At 46.5% G+C, this 14,865-nt stretch overlaps 1 protein-coding gene across 2 annotated transcripts in view; it reads left to right on the top strand.

Annotated features, from left to right (window-relative positions):
• Nucleotides 1-14,865, top strand: part of LOC140739122 (calcium/calmodulin-dependent protein kinase type II subunit alpha) — a 285,295-nt gene that overhangs the window by 148,592 nt on the left and 121,838 nt on the right. The gene's annotated exons all lie outside the window — the stretch shown is intronic.

The raw sequence follows: 14,865 nt of genomic DNA, 5'->3' as shown, positions 1-14,865 counted from the left end.
ACCACCAACACGGAGGTACGCGGAGGGGAGGGGACCACCAACACGGAGGTACGCGGAGCGGAGGGGAGGGGAGGGGACCACCTACACGGAGGTACGCGGAGGGGAGGGGAGGGGAGGGGAGGGGAGGGGAGGGGAGGGGAGGGGAGGGGAGGGGACCACCAACACGGAGGTACGCGGAGGGGAGGGGAGGGGACCACCAACACAGCATCGAGTTGTGGTCTCTGTCATGATCAAGGCTCAGACTTAGTTGTTTTTTAATTTGTAGGGAGAGTTTTGGGGACAGAGGCAGGAGATACAGGTCAGGTTAGGGTTTAGGATTTTGGTTTTTATGTTATTAGGTCATTGAGCTCTCTTCCAGGGAAGGTGGGACCTGTACAGATGGAATGGTTTGCACCTGAACTGGAGGGGAACTAATACCCTAGCGGGAAGGTTTGTTAATGCTGCACGGTGGGGTTTAAACCATAGCTGCAGGGGGATGGGAACCAGAGTGCCAGAACAGTTAGTGGAGAGACTGTGGAGGCAGAAGTTGGTAAGACCTCAGACAAAGTTAAGAATCAAAAGGTTGAGCACAGTGCAACAAAATCGAAAAAGGTGAATACAGGACCAATGGTGTTGTATCTGAATGAGCACGGTATACGGAATAAGGTAGAAGAACTTGCAGCACAGTTGCCGATTGGCAGGTTTGATGTTGTAGCATCACTGAATGATGGCTGAAAGATTATAGCTGGGAGCTTAATGTCCAAGGATACACATTGAATCGAAAGGACAGACAGGAAGGCAGAGGGGGTGGTGTTGCTCTGTTGGTAAAAAATGGAATCAAATCATTAGAAAGAGGTGACAGAGGGTCAGAAGACGTTGAATCGTTGTGGATAGAGCTAAGGAACTGCAAGGATAAAACGAGCCTGATGGGAGTGGTATACAGACCCCCCCCCCCCCCCAAACAATAGTGAGGCTGTGGTCTACAGTTATAAAAAGAGATAAAAAATGTGTGCCAAAAGGGCGATGTTAAAATAGTCATGGGGGTTTCAATATGCAGGTAGACTGGGAAAATCAGGTTTGTGCTGGATTCCTGAAAGGGAAATTTCTAGAGTACCATTGAGATAGTGTTTTAGAGCAGCTCGTGGTTGAGCCCACTAGAGGATCACCTATTCTGGATTGGGTGTTGTGCAATGAACCGGAATTGATTAGAGAGCTTAAGGTAAAGGACCTTTAGGGGAAAGTGATCATAATATGATCAAACTCACCCCGAAATTTGAGAAGGGGGAGCTAAAGTCAGATGTATCAGTATTACAGTGGAGTAAAGGGAATTACAGAGGCATGGGAGAGGAGTTGGCTAGAATTGACTGAAAAAGGACACTGGCAGGGATGATGGCAGAGCAGCAATGGCTGGAATTTCTGGAAGCAACTCAGAAAGCACATGATATATACACCTTAAAGAGGAAGAATATTCTGAAGGAAAGATGACACAACCATGGCTGACAAGAGAAGTCAAAGCCAACATAAAAGCCAAAGAGAGGGCATATAATAGAGCAAAAATTAGTGGGAAGTTAGAGGATTGAGAAGCTTTTAAAAACCAACAGAAGGCAGCTAAAAAAAACCCATTTAGAATGTAAAGATGGAATACAAAAATAAACCAGACAGTAATATTGAAGAGGATACCAAAAGATTCTTCAAAAACATAAAATGTAAAAGAGAGGTGAGAGTGGACGTCGGACAACTGCAAAACAATGCTGGAGAGGTAGTAATGGAGGACAATGAACTAGCGGACAAACTGAATAAGTATTTGCCTCAGTCTTCACTGTAGTCTTCTACTATGTGATGGAAGCTCCAGGTGTCAGAGAGCATGAAGTGTATGAAGTCACCATAACTAGAGAGAAGGTTCTTGGGAAACTGAAAGGTCTGAAGGTAGATAAGTCACCTGACCTGAGGGTTCTGAAAGAGGTGCCTGAAGAGATCGTGGAGGTATTGTTAATGATCTTTCAAGAATCACTAGATTCTGAAGCTCTTCCAAAAGGCAGAAAAATTACAAATGTCACTCCACTCTTCAAGAAGGGAGAGAGACAGAAGAAAGGAAACTATAGGCCAGTTAGTCTGACCTCAGTGGTTGGGAAATTGCTGGAGTTGATTGTTTAGGATAGTGGTCACCAACCTTTGTAAGTCCAAGATCCCCTACCTCGGGCTTAGTGAAAGGCAAGATCGACCCTAAATCGGTTAGTTACACGCATGCGCACCAGGCAGAAAAGACCAGAAGTAAAACCCTGCAACCCGGAAGTAGAAATAATGTATGAACAACAGGGGTCACCACCCTTTTTTGCACCATGGACCGGTTTAATATTGACAATATTCTTGCAGACCGGCCGACGGGGGTGGTGAGGGGGGTAGTGGGATTTTAAACACGACCGAAATACAGCGATACTCAAAGCAGGTTCCTTATGTCCAGTCTATTCCGCATTTATTTTTCGTGGTTATCAGCACTTGCTTCTGTCCCACGCTGCTCACGTTTTTTTCCGCTGAAAAAACTCAGTGGGTTTGCCGTTAAGAGCAGGGTGCTTGGACTCAGGGTACCGAAGCAGTTTTGAGGGCTTCATTGCCTCATTAGACAGCCTCCAGGCCCAAACTCCAGCCTCCCGCCCACCCACCGCCAGACGCCTTGGCCAGGTGCGGCTGGTCGTGGGTGGGGTGAGAGGACAAGCTGAGGGCCAGAGGTCCCCGTACCGGGGCCATGGCAGTCGCAGTCCGGACAGAGCGACCGACCAAGCGAGGAGTATGACAGGGTGCGCGCCCGCCCCGCCCCGCCCCCCCCATAGGATCTATCGGTGACAAAAGTTTGTTTCAGTAGATCGCAGCAAGGTAGCTGCTCTGCCAAATTAGGTCGTCTGCGAATATTTTAGCACCGGGTTCTCCACAAACATTTGGTGTGGTGAACAGGTTCAGAGGCGGCGCCAATCTGTCCGCGTTCCAGGCCAGTATTAACGGCACTTCTCACTGGCTGCGCGAGGCCAACCAGTGATCCCTGGCGCGAGGGTATCACTGCGTTTAGGCGACTGATGACCTCACGTAGGTAATGACCTCGCATATGTTCAAGTTCAATAGTGGATGTGACAGGGAATGAGGAAAGGTGGAGCTGGCTCATATCATTTCATATCGCCAAATCATATCGTTTCCTCGTGGCCCGGTGGTTGGGGACCACTGAAGTACACTGTGTAGTGCGTGGCGGGGGAGCCTCACGCATGCGCACTGGGCAGAAAGAACGGAACTAAAACCCCGCAACCCGGAAACAATCTCTCAACAGTATTTGTGTATTTATTTTTCATTTTGTTCGGGATCTACTGGGAAAGTCTCAAAGATCGACGGGTTGGCGACCACTAGTTTAGGATATGGTTTTGGGATGCTTGGAAGCACATGATAAAATAGACTGTAGTCAGCATGGTTTCCTCAAGGGAAAATCTTGCCTGACAGTCTGTTGGAATTCTTTGAAGAAATAACAAGCTGGATAGACAAAGGAGATTTGGTGGATGTGTACTTGGATTTTTTGAGCACCTTTGACAAAGTGCCATACATGAAGCTGCTTAATGGCTACAAGCCCATGGATTTACAGGAAAGATTCTAGCATGGATAAAGCAGTGGCTGATTGGCAGGAGGCAAAGAGTGGGAATAAAGGGAGTCTTTTCTGACTGGCTACTAGTGACTGATGGTGTTCCACAGGGGTCTGTGTTGGGACCGATTCTTTTTACGCTATATGTCAGTGATTGGCATGATGGATTTGCTGGCTTTGGTGAAAAGTTCACAGATGGTATGTAGATACCTGGAGGGGCAGGTAGGTTTGAGGAGGTAGAGAGGCTACAGAAGGGCTTAGATAGATCAGGAGAATGGGCAAAGAAGTGGCAGATGGAATACAGTGTCGGGAAGTGAATGGTCATGCACTTTGGTAGAAGAAATGAAAAGGTTGACTTTTCTAAATGGAGAGAAAATACAAAAAACTGAGGTGCAAAGAGGCTTGGGAGTCCTTGTGCAGGATTCCCTAAAGGTTAAGTTGCAGGTTGAGTCTGTGGTGAGGAAGGCAAATGGAATGTTAGAATGCATTTCAAGAGGACTATAATATAAAAGCAAGAATGTAATGTTGAGACTTTATAAAGCACTGGGGAGGTCTCATTTGGAGTATTGTGAGCAGTTTTGAGCCCTTTATCTTAGAAAGGATATGCTGAAACTGGAGAGGGTTCAAAGGAGGTTCATGAAATTGTTTCCGGGATTGAATGGCTTGTCATATGAGAAGCGTTTGATGGCTCTGGGCCTGTATTCACTGAAATTCAGAAGAATAATGAGTGACCTCATTGAAACCTATCAAATGGTGAAAGGGCTTGATAGAGTGGATGTGGAGAGGATGTTTTCTATGGTGGGAGAGTCTAAGACCAAAGGACACAACATCAAAATAGAGTGGCGTTCTTTTGGAATGGAGATGAGGAGGAATTTCTTTAGCCAGAGAGTAGAGAATCTGTGGAATCCTTTGCCTCAGGAAGGCCAAGACTTTCTGTACATTTAAGATAGAGGTTGATAGATTCTTGGATACAGGGAGAAGGCAGGAGACTGGGGCTGAGAGGAAAATTGGATCAGCCATGATTGAATGGTGGAGAAACTCAGAGCCAAATGGCCCATTTCTGCTCTTGTGGTCTTAGGGATGGGAATGTGGAGGAGTTAGTAGTCATATTAGGGTTTAGGGACAGGGATAAGGAGGAGTTAGAGGTCAGACTAGGGTTTAGGGGCAGGGATGCAGTAAGCTAGAGGTCGGACTGGGGTTTAGGGACAGGGACATGGAGGTGTTAGAGGCCAGGGCTCTGCTCTGCACTCTACACTTGAAGAGCAGCCAGGTGGACATGGGGCAAAGCCTGGACCACTGCTCCACATTCGAAAGGTCCGTGATATGGACGTGCAATGAAGGACTTCTGTGGATGTTGGGTTGTCCCAGGTTGGTGAATGTCGTGCAAGATAGAGGCAGGAAGTCCAGTAAGTTGGCACGCTTGGAGTTTGAAGTGTAGTGTCCCGTCATCAGTTGGTCTAGGGGTCAGAAGCAAAGATGGCGGCCTGGTGGTGGCTGAATTCTGCAGATGGGAGGCCTGCTCTGGAGTTGGAGGACTGTCCTTGTCTGGTGGGTGGGAGGAGGGGGGCCTGCTTTGTTATTGTTTGCTTGCAATGATTCTGTTTGGTGAACATTGTGGACAATCTATGCTGGTGCTGGAATGTGTGGCAAAACTTGCAGGCTGCCCCCAGCACATCCTCGGTTGTGTTTGTTGTTAATGCAAACCATGAATTTCACTGTATGTGGTATCACCTTATATTATGTGCCCTGTTGTATGATGTGGGCAATCATCGTCTCATGGCCATGGTTGTCCTTGGCAAATTTTTCTACAGAAGTGGTTTGCCATTGCCGCCTTCTGGGCAGTGTCCTTACAAAATCCTAGCCGTTATCAAAACTCTTCAGAGATTGTCTGTCTGGTGTCAGTGGTCACATAACCAGGACTTGTGATCTGCACCGGCTGCTCATATGACACCCACCACCTGCTCCCATGGTTTCACATGACCCTGATCTTGCTCAGGAGGCTAAACAGGGACTGCACCTTGCCCAAGGGTATCCTGCAGTCCAGCGGAAGGACGGAGTGGCTTACACATCCCTTGGTCAAGACGTATCTCCACCCTGCCACCCAATGTTCACGTAATAAATAAACCTGAATTTGAATCTGAATCTGAGGAATCTGTGCCAAACACAGGAAACTGGGACTAGCTGGCTGAGCACCATGGGCAGCATTGACTAGATGGGCCGAAGGCCTGTTTCTGTGCTTCCATGACTGTAGTTGACATTGGTGATGTTGATATTGGTGATGTTGTTGCTATTTCCTGTGCTAGTGTTTGTTGTGTTGTTGGTTTCAGAATCAGAATCAGGTTTATTATCACCAGCATGTGTTGTGGAATTTGTTAACTTAGCAGCAGCAGTTCAATGCAATACATAATACAGAAGAATAATTAATTAATCAATTACAGGATAGGTATATTGAATAGATTTTTTAAATCATGCACAAACAGAAATACTATATATTAAAAAAGTGAGGTAGTGTTCAAGGGTCCAATGTCCATTTTGGAATCGGATGGCAGAGGGGACGAAGCCTCAGGCCCCTGTACACCCTACCCAATGGTCACAGTGTGAAAAGGGCCCGCTCTTGTCACTGCCGCTGCTGGTCGTGGGAGTCGCTGGTATGAGAGGTGTCAGAGTGGGAGTCAGGAATGCTGGTGATGTTGCTGTTGTCCCTATGTTTTTGTGTTGTTTGAGGAACTATCATGTTGTCATAGAGTCATAGATCATTACAGCACTGAAACAGGCCCTTCACCCCAACTAATCCGTGCCGAAGTATTAATCTGCCGAGTCTCATCAACCTGAACCTGGACCATAGCCCTCCATACCCCAATCCAAATTTCTCTTAAATGTTGAAGTCAAACCTGGATCCACCACTTCCGCTGGCAGCTCGTTCCACACTCTCACCACCCTCTGGGTGAAGAAGTTCCCCCTCAGGTTCCCCTTAAACATTTCACCTTTCACCTTTAACCTACAACCTCAGTGTAAAAAGCCTGCTTACATTTACCCTATCTATAACTTTGTATACCTCTATCAAATCTGCCCTCACTCTTCTAAGTTCTACGGAATAAAATCCTAACTTTTCCCTATAACTTCAGGTCATCAAGCCCTGGCAACATCCTTGTAAATTTTCTCTGCACTCCTTCAATCTTATTGACAGCTTTCCTGTAGGCAGATGAGCAGAACTGCACACAATACTCCAAATTTGGCCTCACCAATGTCTTATACAACTTCAGCATAACATCCCATCCTCTGTGTTGGTAAATTTGTTCATTACCAGTACCACATGTACTGAGATACAATGAAATGTTTGTCCCGTAGACTGTTTATACAGATCAGATCATCACACGGCGCTTTGAGGCACAACAGGGTAAAACAACAACAGAATGCAGAATAAAGTGTAAAAGTTACTGAGAAAATGCAGTGCAGGTAAATGCTGAAGTGAAGATCATTACAAGGCAGACTGTGAGGCCAAGAGTCCATATTACTGTACAAGAGATTCTTTGAAGAGTCTGTAGAAGCTGTCCTTGGGCCGGGTGGGATGTGCTTTCACTGATAACAGTGGGGTTGAAGCTGTCCTTGGGCCTGGTGGGACATGCTTTCACTGATAACAGTGGGGTTGAAGCTGTCCTTGGGCCTGGTGGGACATGCTTTCACTGATAACAGTGGGGTAGAAGCTGTCCTTGGGCCTGGTGGGACATGCTTTCACTGATAACAGTGGGGTAGAAGCTGTCCTTGGGCCTGGTGGGACGTGCTTTCACTGATAACAGTGGGGGTAGAAGCTGTCCTTGGGCCTGGTGGGACGTGCTTTCACTGATAACAGTGGGGTAGAAGCTGTCCTTGGGCCTGGTGGGACGTGCTTTCACTGATAACAGTGGGGTAGAAGCTGTCCTTGGGCCTGGTGGGACGTGCTTTCACTGATAACAGTGGGGTAGAAGCTGTCCTTGGGCCTGGTGGGACGTGCTTTCACTGATAACAGTGGGGTAGAAGCTGTCTTTGGGCCTGGTGGGACGTGCTCTCACTGATAACAGTGGGGTAGAAGCTGTCCTTGGGCCTGCTGGGACGTGCTTTCACTGATAACAGTGGGGTAGAAGCTGTCCTTGGGCCTGGTGGGACGTGCTTTCACTGATAACAGTGGGGTAGAAGCTGTCCTTGGGCCTGGTGGGACGTGCTTTCACTGATAACAGTGGGTAGAAGCTGTCCTTGGGCCTGGTGGGACGTGCTTTCACTGATAACAGTGGGGTAGAAGCTGTCCTTGGGCCTGGTGGGACGTGCTTTCAGGCTTTTGTATCTTCTGCCCGACGGGAGAGGGGAGAAGAGAGAATGTCTGGGGTGGGTGGGGTCTTTGATTCTGCCGGCTGCTTTACTGAGACAGTGAGAAGTGTAGACAGAGTCCATGGAGGGGAGGCTGGTTTCTGTGATGTGTCCACAACTCTCTGCAGTTTCCTGTGGTCACGGGCAGAGCCGTTGCCGTACCGAGCCGGGATGCATCCCGATAGGATACTGTCTATGGTACATCGATAATTTGCAACAGAACTGCAGTGGGCTCATCTTCAGAAGGGTGTCCAAGGATGCAAATACACTGTGCACTCCCTCCGAAATGAATGCTCTTGGCAGCTTGTCACCAACTGTTCAAGATGGCGCTGGCAACACAGGACGCCTTCCCTCACTGAACACTGAACTGTTCCCGCAGCCTATGGACTCACTTTCAAGGACTCTTCACCTCATGTTCTTGATTTTTATTGCTTATTAATTCATTATAGCGATGCTAATACAGCGCACGATGTCGGAGTCTGGAGTTCAATTCCGGTGTCATCCAGTGGTGAGTGAACTTAGCCTTGGCCTTTTCTCCTTGGAGTGACAGAGGATGAGAGGTGACCCGATAGAGGTGTACAAGATGATGAGAGCCATTCATCATGTGGATAGTCAGAGGCTTTTTCCCAGAGCTGAAATGGCTGCCACAAGAGGGCACAGGTTTAAGGTGCTGGGCAGTAGGTACAGAGGAGATGTCAGGGGTAAGTTTTTTTACGCAGAGAGTGGTGAGTGCGTGGAATGGGCTGCCGGTGACGGTGGTGGAGGCGGAAACGATAGGGTCTTTTAAGAGACTTTTGGATAAGTACATGGAGCTTAGAAAAATAGAGGGTTATGGATAACCTTGGGTAATTTCTAAAGTAAGTACTGTACATGTTTGGCACAGCATTGTGGGCCAAAGGACCTGTACTGTGCTGTAGATTTTCTATATTTCTATAAGGGGTCTTTACATCCTCCCCGTGGAATGTGTGGGTTTTCTCTGGGTGTTTGGGTTTCCTCCCACAGTTCAAAGGTGTACTTGTTAGTCAGTAAATTTATCTTTGTAAATTGTCCTGTTACTAGGCTAGGGTTAAATCGGGGGTTGCTCGGTGGCGCAGGTCAAAGAACTCCATATGGTCCTATTGAATGGTGGAGCAGGTTCAATGGGCCAAATGGCCATCTCCTGCTCCTACTCCTTATGAGCTTATTGAATGGTGCAGCAGGTACGATGGGCCGAATGGCCGTCTCCTGCTCCTACTCCTTATGAGCTTATTGAATGGTGCAGCAGGTACGATGGGCCGAATGGCCGTCTCCTGATCCTACTTATGAGCTTATTGAATGGTGCAGCAGGTTCGATGGGCCGAACGGCCGTCTCCTGATCCTACTCCTTATGAGCTTATTGAATGGTGCAGCAGGTTCGATGGGCCGAATGGCCGTCTCCTGATCCTACTTCTTATGAGCTTATTCAATGGTGCAGCAGGTTTGATGGGCCGATTGGCCGTCTCCTGATCCTACTCCTTATGAGCTTATTGAATGGTGGAGCAGGTTTGACAGGCTGAATGACTAACTCCTGATCCTAGTGCTTATGTTCTTGTGTTTCCCCACCCCTGGGTCAAAGACTGTGCGCATTTACCTTGTATTTGCCACTCATTATTTTATACACCACTACCATACAAATTTTAAAGTCCAAACCTGCCCAAGCTCTCACTGTAAGTCAGTCCTTCATCTCCTGGCAGTGCTGGTGCACTGTTGTACTAGCACATTTGAATGTGACTGTGTTGAGAGTGCCTTTGGCGTGTGCAGACGAGGACAGCTCACATAATCTGCTCATTGTGGAACACCATGCAATAAGTCAGAGCAGATTGCTGACTGCTGATTCTCCGAGTGTTCGGCTGAGGTGAACGAGGATGTTCTGTTAGACAAGGTGGGTGTGAACAAATGTGTGTAGTCCCTTTCACCAACACACACACACACACACACACACACACACACACACACACACACACACACACACACACACACACACACACACACACACACACACACACACACACACACACACACACACACACACAATTACAGACAAAGGGATACACACACAAACACACATGAATCCTTCTCCAGTAGACAGGTTTTTAATTGTCAGGTACACAAGCAAGATGGCTTGGCCTGGTTGTTGGGGATCTTTGATAACAGATGGATGTTGAGCAATCAGCTCCTGTAGATTGTACTGATGGTGGGGAGGGATGGGTCTGGTGTATACTGAGGGAGTGATTGGGCTTGTGCTGGTGGTTGAAGAGTTGAATAGCTGAAGGGAAGTAGCTGGTGGTAAACCTGGTGGAGTGGGACTTCAGGCTTCAACACCTCCTGCCCGATGGGAGCTGAGAGAAGTTGGCTTGGCTGAGGGAGGCTGAACTGACACAGACACTATCTTTAACTCACCTGCCTCAGCACCATCTGGGATCGCCCTGTGCTATGTTTTGCCTCTTCCATCACCGTGCTAAGCTCCAGTGAGATGCCGTTGCTTAGCAACAGTCAGATCTTCACTCCAGCTTTTGATTTCAGTCATTATTCAAACCCAACCAACGCCGGCATTTTTCTGTTGTGCTGCTGATGTGTGAGATGTGATAATTTCATTATTGAGAGCACTACTGTAACTGTGTGGGGGAGGCAACCCAAGCTTTACATAACAGCTCCAGCCCTCGATTTCCATCATCACCACACTCAGCAACTCATCAAAGTTCTGTTTTAATTGATTTTCATCACAACATGAACCCAGAGAGCAGCAAGTACTGACCTGGAGAGCAGTGTGTGTGTCTCTGCATAAACCACGCTGAGAACGGGGCGGGTGTGTGTGTGTGTGTGTGTGTGTGTGTGTGTGTGTGTGTGTGTGTGTGTGTGTGTGTGTGTGTGTGTGTGTGTGTGTGTGTGTGTGTGTGTGTGTGTGTGTGTGTGTGTGTGTGTTTGTGTAGAGATGCAACATGATAACCACCCCCCACCCCAGGAAAAAGTCTCTGGCTATCTGCTCGATCTATGGCTCTTATGATTTTGTACACCTCTATTGAGCCTCCTCTCATTTCCCTTCAAACCAAAGACAAAAGCCTTAGCAAGCTCAATGCAAAATGCAAAATGCAAAAGAGGAATAGTGGGTTCATCAAGCATTCAGGAATCTGATGGTGGAGAGAAAGAAATTGTTCTTATGACTTCAGGCTGCCTAAGTCTCACACCACCAGGTTCAGGGACATTTATTACCCTCAAATCAGGCTCCTGAACTGGTATGGGTAAGTTCACTCACCTCAACACAACTGATTCCACCACCTATGGACTCACTTTCAGGGACTCTACAGCTCATGTTCTCAGTATTATTCGCAGTGGATCGGGACCAGTACATCTTGGCCTAATTAAGTGGCTACGACAATCACCTAGATTTCATGGAAATAGTTAAAGTATAAAAAAGGCAAACTACCATTTGACTAACAGATTATGTATTTAACTGCAAACAGGACAAATTAGAACACTAGCAATACTACTACAGTACTATAAAACTGCGCATTAGTTCATAATAGTTATTGACGGAGGAATTCACACTGCGTGTTCTTTTGACTGACTGTAATTGAACTAAATCAGCGCAGACACCTAGTGCAGGTAATGGACTGCCTTCATACAATGCTTTCGATGATTGCATTCTCCAAATCTTCATTTTCATTGTAACATTCAAGATGATTGTCAATACCTTCAAATTCTTCATAGCTTCTTACTTGTTGAAGTAGTGAAATTGTTTTGTTTTCACTCCTGGCCGTTTCTGGCATCTCCAAGCCCGAATGCTTGAAACCACAGTGAGCAAAACGGTTCCGAATTGTCTTACTGCTTATTTCTTGCCAACTATCAGTGACAAAAATCACTGCCTTTTGAACACAAACACACGTGACTTACACTATTTAAAAACAGTTCGCTCTAAGCATGGTGCAGAGTTTAACAGACACAAAAGTGCACGTGACTGACGCTGGTTAGAATCTGTTCAGCAACTGTCTCCTGCCCCAATTAAGCAGCAGTGTTCCAAGTAAACAAAGGGAATCCTAGCTATTTTCTCAATCAGTTTTTGTTCTTTAAGAGCAGCCCAGTTAACCAATGGCCCAATTAACCAGAAACTGGAATCCACTGTACTTTTTTATTAGATTCTTTGCACCATTTGTCTTCTTTTGCACATTGGCTGTTTGTCAGTCTTTGTTTTTTTGTGTAGTTTTCATAAATTCTATTGTATTTCTTTATTTTCTTGTCAATGCCTGCAAGAAAATGAATCTCAAGGTAGTATGTGTTTCCGACTACATACTTTTATAATAAATTTAGTTTGAAAATTGAAGAGAGCAAAATAGAATGAAGAAGTGTTCAATGTCCATTCAGAAGTCTGATGGCAGAGAGGAAGAAGCTGTTCCTGAAACGTTGAGTGTGTGTCTTCAGGCTCCGTCCGGTACACGGTTGTGACAGCTCACAGAATAACAAGGAGTTCCAAGCTAGTGAACCGTAAGATATGAAGCAAGATTGAAAGTGATGGCAGCTATGAATTATATATGAACACTGCCTTTTGCATTTGAGTGAGACAAGCCACACCCATTCATATGGTGCTTTCAGCACAGCAAAATGGCCCACAGGGCTTGTCAGAAGCACTACCATACATTGACTCAGATCCAAGCATTGGAACAGGCCGTGGATGGGTTGATTACAGGGGTAGATTCAGGGAGACAGCCAGAGGGGAGGAGTGAGATAGAGAGACTCAGTGAGAGGAATTCAGGGGCCGGAGATCTGGTATTAGTTTCATTTCAAGAGAAGTAAAACTTAAAAGTCCAGAAGCCCTGAAGGTTAACTTACAGGTTGAGTCAATGGGAAGGAAGACAAATATAATGTTAGTATTCACGTTCAGAGGGCTAGAGTCCAAAAGCAAGGATGTAATGCTGAGTCTTCACAAGGCATTGATCAGACTGTGCTCGGAGTATTGAGGGCAGTTTTGGGCCTCTTACCTGTCAGGTATTGACATTGGATAGGATCGAGGAGATTTACAACAGTCCTGGGAATGAAAGGGTTAACATGCGGTTGTGGATGCCTAGTCACTGGGTAAATTGAAGCTATTACTATTACCCTTCAACCATTAGGTTCCTGAACTAGCATGGAAAACTTCAACACTGAACTAATTCCACAACCTATAGATTTATGTTCAAGAACTTGACCACTGACATGTCAGGATTACTGATTTATTTAATTGTCTTTTGCCGCCTTTGGCACATTGACCACAATCTCTCATTCAGATCAGCGAGACCAAGGAGCTGGTTATTGACTTCAGGAGGGGGAAACTGCAGATCCATGAGCCAGTCCTCATCGGAGGTGAAGAGGGTCAGTTCCTCAGTGCTATTATTTCAGAGACCTGTCCTGGGCCCAGCATGTCAGTGCAATTACCAAGAAAGCACGGCAGCGCCTCAACCTCCTCAGGAGTTTGTGAAGATTCAGCACGACGTCTGGAACATTGACAAACTCCTGAAGATGTGTGGTGGAGATTATATTGACTCGCATGGTATGGAAATACTGATGCCCTTGAATGGAAAATCCTACTAATAGGGCTCAGTCCATCACAGGTAAAGCTCCCCCTCCCCCCCATTGAGCACATCTTCACAAAGCGCTGTTTCAGGAAAGCAGCATTCATCATCAGTGAACCCCCCCCACCCCCAGCCCCACCATCCAGGCCACGCTCTCTTCTCGCTGCTGCCATCAGGAAGGAGGTACAGGAGCCTCAGGACCCACACCACCAGCTTCAGGAACAGTTCTTACCCCTCAGCCATCAGGCTATTCAACCAGGGGTGGTAACTTCTCTCAACTTCACTCAACTCATCATTGAACTGTTCCCATAAACTATGGACTCACTTTCAAGGACTCTTCATCTAATGTTCTCGATATTTATTGTTTATAAGTTTATTTGTATTATTTCTTTCATTTTACATTTGCACTGTTTGTTGTCTTTTACGCACTGATTGAAATAAATGGTCTGTTATGGTTATTATGCTATTATGGATTTATTGAGCATGCCCACAAGAAAATTAATCTCAGCGTTGTATATAGTGACATATATGCACTTTGATAATTAATTTTCTTTGAACTTTGTCAGTCTTTGAATGTAGTTGATACTATTGTATTTCTTCGTTCTGCTGTGAATACCTGCAAGAAAATGAATCCCAGTGTAGAATATTGTGACATGTATGTACTTAGATAACAAATTAATTTTAATTCCACTTCCCATTCCCATTCCAATATGCCCATCCATGGCCTCCTCTACTGTCGTGATGAGGTCACACTCAGGTTGGAGGAACAACACCTTATAATCCATTTGGGTAGCCTCCAGCCTGATGGCATGAACATCGATTTCTCCAACTTCTGGTAATGTCCCCCCACCCCCCTTCACCATTTCCCATCCCCTTTTCCCCCTCTCGCCTTATCTCCTTGCCCCGCATCGCCTCCCACTGGTGCTCCTCCCCCATTTTCTTCCTTCCATGGCCTTCTGTTTACTTTATCAACTTACTTCCCAGCACTTTGCTTCATCCCTCCCCCTCCCAGTTTCACCTCTCACCTCGTATTCCTCTCTCCCCTCCCCCCACCTTTCAAATCTACTCCTCAGCTTTTACTCTCCAGTCCTGCCGAAGGGTCTCGGCCCGAAACATCGACTGTACTCTTTTCCACGGATGCTGCCTGGCCTGCTGAGTTCCTCCAGCATTTTGTGTGTGCTGTTCGGATTGCCAGCAACTGCAGATTTTCTCTTGTTTGTAAATTAATTTGAACTTTGATTAGTAAGGGATGAAGTGTTACAGAGAGAAGGCAGGAGAGTAAGAATGAAAAATACAATGAGCCAAGATTGAACAGCGAGGCAGACTGGATTGGCCAAGTGACCTGGTTCTGGTTCGATGCATCTTGTG

This window comes from Hemitrygon akajei, chromosome 15 (assembly GCF_048418815.1).
Source record: "Hemitrygon akajei chromosome 15, sHemAka1.3, whole genome shotgun sequence".
NCBI lineage: Eukaryota > Metazoa > Chordata > Chondrichthyes > Myliobatiformes > Dasyatidae > Hemitrygon > Hemitrygon akajei.
Note: the sequence above shows the minus strand (reverse complement) of the source record. Positions and strands in the feature narration are given on the sequence as shown.